We start from the raw sequence: 11461 nt of genomic DNA, 5'->3' as shown, positions 1-11461 counted from the left end.
AGAACAAAAGAATCAAAATGAGAATCTCTAACTCATGCTCGAAGAAATATTCCAGCAATGAAGTTCAAGCTGCATTATTAGTAGGAAGCCGATTTCTTTCCGGCCCTAAACGCTGGTCTGTGAATTAGAAGAGGTAAAGACTATTCTAATTATTATTGCCCCCCTGCCCCAAGATTTCTCATCCCTGCCTTTACATTTCTGATTTCTTATGAGAATTCCAGCCCTCAGAGGTAGGCAGGCTGTGGGTACTGACAGCCCTGGGAAACTGAGCAGCGTCTGAACACACAATGATTGATCCTTGCTCTAATTGAGATGGCTTGGAATGAAAAGTTACCGTATGCGAAAGATGACTTATTTTCAAACAACAACCCGAACAGTTGTATTTTCAAGAAGACTCGGGCTTGGTAATCATCATTTTTCTACGATTGCAATATATTCGTAAGTGTTGGAAAGAAAAAAAAAAAAAAGCCCGCACTGGCAAAAGCCTAATTGAAATGTAAAGATATGCGTCTGTTATTAGTGTAGTCAAGTTATTATTTTTCACCGCTTGTTTTATTAACATACATCTTGGGTTACGTGTTGCTTTAATCTTCTTTATTAAGATGAGCTGAAAGGTCCTGTCGTTATTTGTCATTTCGATGCCTCAGGTTCCATGTTTTGTTCTGAATTTTCTATGCCAACTTCTTTTGACGTGAAAGTGAAATATTGTTGTTTGGGTAGATGTGCGAATGGGTCTAGGGTGGGTGTTTTGTATAAAAACAATCACAGAAAATCAGTTGTGTGAGCAAATTCTGTCTTCAGGCAAAATAACACTTTTGCTGCAAATGCCATCCCACGGCAAATGTTCTCTGATCATCGCTTTCTCTGGGCTAATGTGATCCTTTCTCATCGCTTCCCCTCCCTGCCATGCCCCCCAACTCCAATAAAACTGGAAATACTATGGTGCAAATGGAGAAACGCACATACTTCTCCTTTCCAGAGGCGCTTTTATCGAAAAGGGAATACACCACAAACTGTTTTACCACTTTGACTCGGCTTCGGTAAAGAAGAAAGAGTAACTTCTCGGTTTGCAGCTGATCTGTGCTTTGGCGGTTCACAGGGCATCATGGTTATAAATGTGTTAGAGGATCCCGGGAGCCTTGCATGATTTTATACTCTTTTTCATAAATAAGTAAAAACGCATCGGAAGGCATTCGTACTTCCCAAGGAAGGCACAATTAAAGAAAGCGGAGAAAAAAAAACGAGACCTAGGATATGGACTCCGCTTTCTGCCCTGGGAAGGCAAACGCATTCACTTTTCCTTGTTGTTGTTGTTTGCTTTTTGCTTTTCTCAGTCCTCTGATTGAGTAATGACAATAGTTCAGTAGGAAAGCGCACAGAAAGGAAATAATGCCCCAGAGCACATCAGTAGTAAAAGTAATTAGTTCATTGTTAACATCAGGGTGCAGTTAACAAGCACACAGGCCCTGCTTTCTGGCTAAGCTGCCACATACTAGGGGAGTCAACTCCAAAGTAAAAATGATTTTGTGCGGAAGGAAGGAGAGCGGGGGATTATAAGCTTGGAAAAGACTGAATTTGGGGGTCGGGGGTGTTTTTCAAAAGCATAATCGGAATCTGCAAATGCAGCCTCGCCTCCTGGATCTGGTCATTATGCCTCACATGTGTATTCAGAGCATGTCCGCTCAGGAGAAACACAGAGACGCCGAGAGAAAGAGAGGCAGTGAGCGAGCGCAAGCCAGCGAGCGCGGGAGACGGAGCGAAAACCATTATTATACACAGCACCTAGGGAACACGAGATCTAATTGGAGAATCAATAACTGAAACCCCATTTTAAATATTCTGCTCTATTAATTCTTTAGGTTAATAAAAACTGCCCGCATGATGATATTTTAGGATATAGATATTCAGAGTTGGATTACTTTTGACAAGAGCGTAAGGAATCTATTCAAAGCTGATTTTCCCCCCTTTTGTTCACTGAGGACCTGCAGAATCTAAGATAAAAATGGCAGTTGTCCTGAGGGCACCCTGAGGCATGTCATTAAAATCAGAATTTGATCCTCTTTTCATGGTTACTTGGGACAATCAAGCACAGGAAACCTGAAAACTCATCAGTTTTCCAAAATATGACATGCCCTTGACTTTGTCAGGATTGCTGGCATTGAGCAGCCCCGGCTATTTCAAAATCCCTTTAGATGTCACTCTGTCTTCAAGAATGCACGCCGCAGAGCTGGTGCGAGAGAGGAGTCGCCGTGCCTCCTCTTGGCGCCTTCGTCCCGTGGAAGCCCTTGCTTCCCTGCTTCCCATCAAAGACAAATTCCATCTCAGTCTTCCAGCAACGGAGTAATTTACTAATCACAGTTAAGGTCAATCCGAGAAGTGTTTTCAGTGTACCCACCCATTCGGGCATTCCAGGGAATGGGTGACTTTGACTTTTACAGTTGCAGCGTGTGATAGATCACGGGACCACAGAGAATCTCGGAGAGGACTCCTTGCCATGGAAGATTTACATGGCTTGTTGTTGGCCATTTGGTTTTGTTTCTTTGCTCTGCTTTTTTATTTTAATTTGCACTGATTAGGCTTCTTTCATTTTTTTGGTTTGAATTACACCAAGCTGGAGACTCCACAAAACTAGAAATCTAGCCAACTTGAGTTGTGAGGAAAACGAAATGTGTATTTCACGAGGCATTCTTCAGGCACTAAAGTTCTCCTTTAACTAAGAAAGTTTCTTTTCTTTTCCTTTTTTTTTTTTTCCTTTTTTTAACTCACAAATTCTTAAACGGGTCTGTGAACCAAGGCCTCTTCCCACCTTCTACCCTAACACTTATTTTTTCCAGGATGAATGGTGAAGAGAGACCCCATTTCTGAGCCATATGTATTGCCTCCACCTGGGAGACATTTGAATATTCCCAGCCCTGAGGACAGCATTTTCATGCAGAAAGGCTAAAAAACTAACCCCAGGACAAACAGGAGGCTTTTCCAAGTGGGGAGCATATGGGTTAGCTATTTTGTCCCTTGCCTTAAAAATGACCTTTGCTTTCTATGAAGGTGAAAATAAAAAAGAGATTTGGCTATGGAGGTTTGCCTGCCCACTAGAGCCAGCTGCATTTTGATAGCTGTGGTTGTTGCAAGTATTGTCAGTTCAAGACCGTAAAGGGGACAGTACGTGACAAGCTATACTATACCTTACGTGTACCATAGAATGAAGGTAGTTCAGGTTCCCTGGCAAGTCCAGGAAATTCTTGTTGTGCTTAGGTCTCACACTTGGGGTACACTGTTGCTTGGGTAGAATTTCACTTGATGGAATTTTGATGGGTCAAAGCTGGTGTAGCAACAGGAAGTTTTTCATGAATTTCACTTTTTTGTTGTCATTCATCTGCTACCCATCATACTAAAACATTCACCTTTGGCAGATGTGCATAGGAAGAACGATTTCCACAAATCATCTCATTCCACACGGCCAGTTTTTTAGAACTTTTTGTTAGACTATAGTTCCAGTTCTCAAGATAAATAAAGTGTACAAAGAAGAGGGACTCTTAGGGAGCGAGATCTTGTGCAAATCTTTGATATTGTGTCTTATTTACCAACCATTTCATGTAAACGAACCTACTTCTCTTTTACTTGGCTTTGGTCTATAGCTTTGCATATGTTTTCCTTCACACCTGGAATGCCTTTTTACCTTTCTCTTCCTCTCTACATGCTCTGCGCCCAAAATCCAGTTCTGAAATCAGCTCCTGCTAAGACCTTTTGTTGATGTGTTCAACTTGACAAAGACACTCAGATGTGTTTTTCATTTTGTCATTGGTGTGATATTATAGCTCATAGTTTATCATTGCAGAAACTTTAATATATTGTAGGTGAACGAATGTGCCCCAAACCTAAAAGGAACATCTTATTCTAACACCTTCTATTGTCTGTGTTAACATCATCAAGGAAGGGACTGCATGGACCAGTTAGACCTCCTGGGTATCTTGATGAACTCTTTTCCCGGGTGTGCCATTGGACATAAGCAATCAAGGCTGCCATCTTATGGCAGCTCCATTAACTCGCTCCGTTATGTTCTATTGGGTGCACAATATGGTGGCTAGCGCAACTCAAAAAGTTCTTTTAGCTCCTCAAAGTAGTACAGAGCACTAACTCCCTACAAAGCACCTGTGATAACATGATAATGATAGACACGGTGCTCTCTGGTGGTCACTTAGATACTAGACCAGAGCTTGGCAAACCATACAGCCCCAAACCTGGCCTGCTATCTATTTTTTAAAATAAACCTTTGTTGGCACCCAGCTCAGCCCATTCACTTGTCTAGATATTGTCTGGTTGATTTTGTGCTCCAATGGCTGAGTTGAGTAGTTTAACAGAGACCATATGGCCCACGAGGCTAAAATATTTATTATCTGGCCATTTACAGAAAAAGTTTGTTGACCTCTGACCTAAATCTTTGCATTGTGTAGTAAGAAGACAATTACTGGCTTAAAGCATAATAAAGACTAATATAAATACCAGACCAAATGAACTATTAAAAGATAAATTACACAAATGTACCCTCTTGGACAACTTTAAAAGGCAGCTGCTTGCTATAAATAAATATTTAGGAACTTGTATTTTCAACAGGAAAAAAAAAAAGCACAAAAAACCAAGGCCTAGAGATGTGGGGTTATCACTCCTCAACTCTACTGAGAATAAGCACTGTTCCTGCAACTTCTTGTAAGGCAATCATTTCATGTATTTATTCAAATAAGTACTTGTTGAGGACTTGATTCATTCCAGGTACTGATGCCTGGAATGCTGCACGGTAAGCCAAATGGAAGGAAATACTTTACTCTCTGATTCTGTATGAGAAAGCTGAGTATCTAGAATAAATGGTAAGCCAGGACCAGAACCAAATCTCCTACCTTGCACTGTGGTCAAGTATGCTCAGGTCAATAATCATGCCTATGAGATACGCAGATTGGGAAAAACAAAAACATTATACAGATTCATGACAAACATGACTTTTTTTCTCTGGTGGTAAATTTATTGGTTGGTGGTACCATGTCTGATTTTCTTCATCAACATCCATATATGAGCTCGCCGAAAGGGCAATCCCAGTGTGAGGCTGTATTGACATTAACTAGCTGTATGACTGTATTCTCTGAACTTCAGTTTCCTCAGCTGTACAATGGGGTAAATCATCTCTAACTTGTCGATGATGGAAGGTAATGGGGGAGGGCGCTGTGCACGGAAACTGAAGATTCAGCACAATCCTGAGCAGCAGAGGTATCTGGATACGGATTCTTACACAGACTAACAAATATTCATGGAGTATCTCCCGTATCCAGTCTCGCCTGATACTGTTCCGTTCCAGCCTGTGGCCTGCTTGCTTTATTCCTAATTTGCTTAGTACTTTTCTTCATTGTGAAAAATCGGGAGCAGTAAGATTGGCCTAACCGAGCTGTGGTGAGAATTGTCACGAGATGCTCGAAGCCATCCGGCTGGGCGCCTGCTCCGTGTAAGGGGTTCAAGAGATGTGAGTGTCCTTTCTTCTGTCTGTATCCTCTTGACCATTAAGGTGGTGTTACCACAGTATCAGAAGGCACATCAAGTTGTAGAAACACGAGAGGGAAGAGAATGACTGCATATCTTACAGGTACCCCGTGGAAGTGGTCCTACTTCGCAAGGTGATGGCCTTGGTGAACAGGGCATGAAACTCCATCATGATGAAAATCTGTTGGCTTGTCCCTTCCAAAAATCTTGCTTCTTTGTCCTGGTTTGAAATTTGAAGGCAGAAGAAAATCCCTCTTATCACCTTAGTCGCCAGGAGTGATGGGACAAATTTGGTATATAAACACTATGTGAAGGTAGGGTAATTATTCTAGCAAGGTGGGGGAAATATCTCAGTAGTGAAGGAAACACTCCCTTTACCTCTTCTTGATTCTGAAGCTGAAACTTCTTCTGTGCCAGTCTGCTTTAAAATCCAATGGCACTGCTGCCGGCTGTCGTCGCATGATGTCAGAGAAGGTGCTGAACACTTAACGAATTCAGGAGTGTGTTTCCAGTGATGAGAAGTGCTGTCTAGTGTTAACAGTGTCAGTCTGAGAGAGACTTGAAGGCACAAAAACCTATGTTTATGTAGGTTCTCATTCATGTTGGGTGTTACACGTATTGCTTTTGATGAAGATGTATGATTGAGTTACTGGTTATGACATCTGTTGAGAGATGGAAGATTACCACGGGTGAAATGCGGCAGAGTAAAGGATGGAGTGTGAATGAAAGGTTACATGCACTGATGTCTTGTTTATTTGATTTAGGAGTCTGAGATAGAATTAATCTATTTCAGTTTTTAGCATGTTAGGAGAACTATCTTAAAGATATGTTTTCCCGTACATAACCGAAAGGTATCAAAAGAGGCTTCAAAAGGAAGATTTAATTCAGTTTAGTTGCACAGAAGTGTGTGCTGGGGGGTGGGGATGAGAGCCGGGACTCTGTTCTTAGAAAAAAGCCTAAACTGCTTTCACGTGTCTTATTCTGTTTCTATTCATGATACTACAGTGCAACAGGGAAAGCCAGGTTTGGGTTTTTTGTTGTTGCTGTTGCTTTTTTTTTTTCATGAAGTTTAAATGTTTTCAGTGAAAACCCATTTTATCTGTTATTTTTCTGGAACAGTGTGACTGCAAACCAAAACCATCATCTCTGAACACAGAAATTAAAGAATGAAATGGGCTATAAACTGAAGCTGAACAGTCTAATTTCACTGTTGCAGTTAATATGGTGAGAAAACCCTCAAAATCATGGGCATTTAAAGGGCAGAAAATAAATGCAATGTTTGACTTTGAATTCTCTGAATAGCACCCGGGTTTTGGCAGCTGAAAACGATGCTAGAATTCACAAGGAAGAACCGAAATTCTCTCAGAACGAATCATGCTCTGAATGTATGCACTTTCTTTCCCACACTGTTTGCTAATTCTACTGTGCTAAAGGGTAAGCTGGGCACATTACTGCCTCCATTTTACAGATGGAGAAAGAGAGCGGAGTTCTAGACGGTCCCAATTTACAAAGTGGGTCCGGGACAAGGTCACAAATAGAAACTTGGACCTCCTCACTCCCAGACTGCAGCTCTAGTCACTGAACCAAATTCCCTCTCTCTGGCCCATTCTAAATGCATTCGTTTATTTGCATCTGCAAAATGGAACACAAGTGGCCCCAAATAAGTGCTCTTGCTCTGGCCTGGGTTGGCTTCCCACTCCTGACCGTTCTGGAAGAGACCTCAAGACTCTTTTCTGGTTTCTTCTAGCAGGACTGTCTGCTGCAAAGTGGTCTCCCCGACCCTGAAGCCTAAATGCTCCCTTTTATTTTGGACTGTATTATAAAATGACTAAATATTCCTTGCTAAATTAAAAAAGAATTTTTTTTTAAAGTGGAAACAATTTTTTTTCAACTATGCATGTCTTCACTGCAGAAAATTTTGAAAGTAGAAACAAAGTAGAAGCAAAACAAAATGTCATAGTTTACTAGGACATAACTCTTATGAAAAATAAAAACATCTTGATTTTCATTTTTAACTAATTCAGATGCTTTCCCTTTTTGATTTAAAATGGAAAGCTTTTACTGCATATACGCCTGTGTGGATATGCGTGCATCTGTCTTTATAGACGCATATACATATACACATACACATACACAGAATCAAAGGAAATCTTTATTCTTTCCTACTCTCCGTTACTATGACTTTTTCTCAAATTTTCTATCCATTGATAGGAAAGAGAGGATGGTATTGCTATAAATGCCAGCCGGAGGACAGTTAAGTCAGGCAACGAACTATCCTCTTTTGAATTCCAGGGCACATGAAACCAGCCCTAATAAAAACTCCATTTTTCTTTCTTCCCCTCACAAAGTAATTTAAAATTGCATTCATTTTAGGATTTCTGTTGAAACACACAGAACCAAAGGCCTGAAACTGTCTATCGGAACAGCCTGGAATTTAGCGATGCCAGCCTTGCTCAGTTGAGTGCCTGACTCACTGGGACCACCCCCCCATCCCCCCCCACCAAGTGATATGCCAGAGAGCATAGACGAAATTTGATATTAAGGCAGACTATTGATTCTTTAGATTACCTCCTAGGGAAAATAATTATCATTTAATCTTTGTATGGGTGGATTTTTGTATTTTAAGGTCTACTTTTTTGGGGGGGGCAATAAGAGAAATATTAGTTTTGATCCTCAAAGTTCTTGTCTCTGATTTTAAAGGGATATTGCTTTAGTTCTCTATCCTTTATGGTATCAATACGCTAGTGGAAATGGTGACGAATAAATCCCACAGAAAGTAGTTAGAGAAGATCAAACATAACCTTCACTGCAGACATAGAGGTGCCTATTCTTTTTTACTCAAAAAAAGATCCTGACTTGGAGATGCCCTCTTCTTTCAGAACAGAAAGCCAGCATTGTCTTCTCTTCTTTCACTACTATTTACGCGAAAATAAACTTTTACTGTGTTCTATAATGGAATGCAAACTTTGATAAAGAGGGGCAGATTTAAATCACAGACCTAACTGCTTTATTAAGTATATTCTTAACCAAGTATCATTATAAAAGCATAAATAATACGTATGTTTGGTCACTGGAGAAAGAATATTAATAAATTATTAACTTCTAATAAATGAGACTGCTAAGAATTTTAACATAATTTAATCTCACTGCTGTGCATTCAGCTGTACCGTGTGAATAGATTAGTCCCCAGCTTCAGTAGTTGGGGGGGGGTCAGTTCATTTCTCAATGCCACGAGCAGAGATTCAAAGATATTTAAGAAAGATTACTCTTTGAAGTGTATTTCATTTACCCTCCTTAAAACACATAAAACATGAATTTTTCACTTAACTTTTTGGTGTCTTTGAAACTTCTGAATGCTACCATTTTACCTGCAATATCCTATTATTATTATTATTATTATTCCAGCTCAAGTTTTCCTGACAGAAATAACTTAGTACCTCAGCTAGAAATGTTATCAGGGAAAACTTGATGCTAACGTGGCAATTGGGTAATGAGGGGTTTGTAAACCGAGTCAGAGTATGTAATTCTCCTCATAGGTTGCTCTTTCTCTAGATTTTATGACTTTAAGTACTTCATGATCAGTAAATAATAAATTCAATTTACCGGATAGAAGTTTTGTCACTTAGAAATACTCACTTGGAATATATATTTCTTAATTGGCATCAATGGCACATTTCCCAGGAAGCATAACAAAATGGATCATTTAATAGATGCCCAATCTCTCCATCCATCTATCTATCAGTGCGGCACACGATGTTTTGACTTTAATATGGTAATTATCTCAGGCTGACTTCAGAGCAGGAAGCTGCCTCCCACACAGCAGTGCTTAATTACTTTAGACTTCAGCTTGCCAAGTGAAAAATTGACTGTTTTTTTGCACATTGCATGGAATTGAAATGATTTCATTGTCATTTCGGTTGAAATACAGCCTGACATCAGCATAGAATCATGGGAAAGATAATGCAAAATTTCTCTGAAATTCTAAAATGGTCTGAAAGCTGCCTTATTTTTTTATGAAGCGGCATTTCATTTCCAGAATGTTAATGAAGATCCACTTCATCTTGAGAGAAGCAAACTTTTAGGAATTCACTTCTGTGAATAATTCCAGCGGCAACTCCATAAAGGGCAAGGCTCCTAGGTAGCTACAATTTAATGTGCACTTTGACAATTAGGGGGCAGAAGAGCAATTGGAATTGGTGTTGACATGATCAGTGGTAAAAATTGTCAGTTTGGGCATGCAGCTAATAAAACTAAAGCAGTAATAACTGCCTTATCCAGAGAATTTAAGAAAGTGCACCCTTATGCAGATTCTGCATAATACTTTTAATGTGCTGTTGCACTAAACATCGGTACAATAGAGCAGCAAAGTGAACGCAGGCTATGTTTGGGTTGAAATTTATTAGAATTTCTTTTTTTCTTCAGATTGCAGCTGCCAATCACATGCTGCTAATTGAATAATTTTCAAGATACCAAAGGCAGATTTCATGAATAAAATGTCCACAAAAATGTTGGATAGAGGGAGAAAGTAAAATTAGGAGGGGAGGCATTGGTATAATGGAGCAAATCATACCCAAGCTTTTACTTTGGCCAGAAGCGCTCGGCAAGTAGCACTGACACCTTTGCCATGTAAACCGCAGGGGAAAGTAATTAAATTTAACAGAAGCTGCCCTTGATTTAAAGCCACAGGGGAAGTAATTAAATTTAATAGAAGCCACTACTTCTAAACAAAGATATATGGTATTTCTCTCACCAAATGTTACCTTATTTTTTTCAAATGTGCCTATAGCTTCTGGTAGCCAGCTTGTAGAAACCAGTTCCAGAACACCTAATGGACAATACATGATCGGAATATTAGCGGCCATACTGGTCAATCATCTGATGTGAGTGCATTGACGTTGCAGTTCCCGAAGTGGCGGAGTGCTGCGCTCTGCCCAGCCTGCTCAAAACCAACCCCTGGCCTTGCGATGGAGACAAGACATTTTGGGAAAAACATCGGCTTGCAGCATTGGGGGCAGCTTTGACCGTGCATCTGCTTCAACTGTCTCCCAACCTCCACCCCTGAGGCTGCCGTTATCTGGTTGAGCTGATTTGGTGTGCTAGCTTTGGAAGAAATAAAGTTCTCCTTTCCTGAAATGCGTGCTTTGGCTATCAGGGTTCTCTGGGCCAGGCCCCAGAGGCCGGCATATTTTCTTCCACCTTAGACCAGCCCAGCTCTGTGTGAGATGCTCCCTGAAAATGGTGGGGCCTCTCACCAAGCCACCTTCTCCCCAAGCCTTCTACCTGGGCTCTGACAGCCTCAAGGAAAAGGTAACTTGTAATATTTTGTGCAAGGATGCCCTGCTTCTCAAGTCATGCATCTTTGGGCTTTATCCTGAACTCATGAGGCCCATAATGGCCAGAGCCTGGGCTGCTCCTGTGTTTCTTTCAGCTTTGCATTAAAAAAACAAAACAAAACAAAACAAAACAAACAAACAAAAAAAACCCATAACAAATAGATATATATATTTGTTTTGTATATATATATATTTTTTTTTAACTCTTTTTACTTAATGGGATTGGAAGGAGTAGTATTGATGGAGGGTAAGAGGATTCGTTTCCCTTCCTAAACTTAAGATTAAGAAAACCAGAGATACCCTGCTTACTTAGGGCCTGTGGGTGACAAAGCGGTGGAACGGGTGTGATCCATAGGAGAGGCCTCAATGAAAACTAATTGTTGAAACAGTCTTGATCTGAATACCATGTAGTTTAGAGAGGCAGAGTGATGGACAGCGGGACCCTCTGCCTAGACTTCTTGAGTTTAAATCTTGTGCTGTCCTTCTAACTGCATGACATTGGCAAGTCGCCTTCTTGCATCTTAGCTTCATTATCTATCAGGTAGGGACAGTAATGGTATCTGCCGTCCAGGAGCGTGGGAAGGATCAAGTAGGCTCCATACACG

This window comes from Mustela putorius, unplaced genomic scaffold, assembly GCF_011764305.1.
Source record: "Mustela putorius furo isolate JIRA1106 unplaced genomic scaffold, ASM1176430v1.1 tig00003853_pilon_pilon_pilon, whole genome shotgun sequence".
Lineage (NCBI taxonomy): Eukaryota > Metazoa > Chordata > Mammalia > Carnivora > Mustelidae > Mustela > Mustela putorius.
This window is presented reverse-complemented; position numbering follows the sequence as displayed.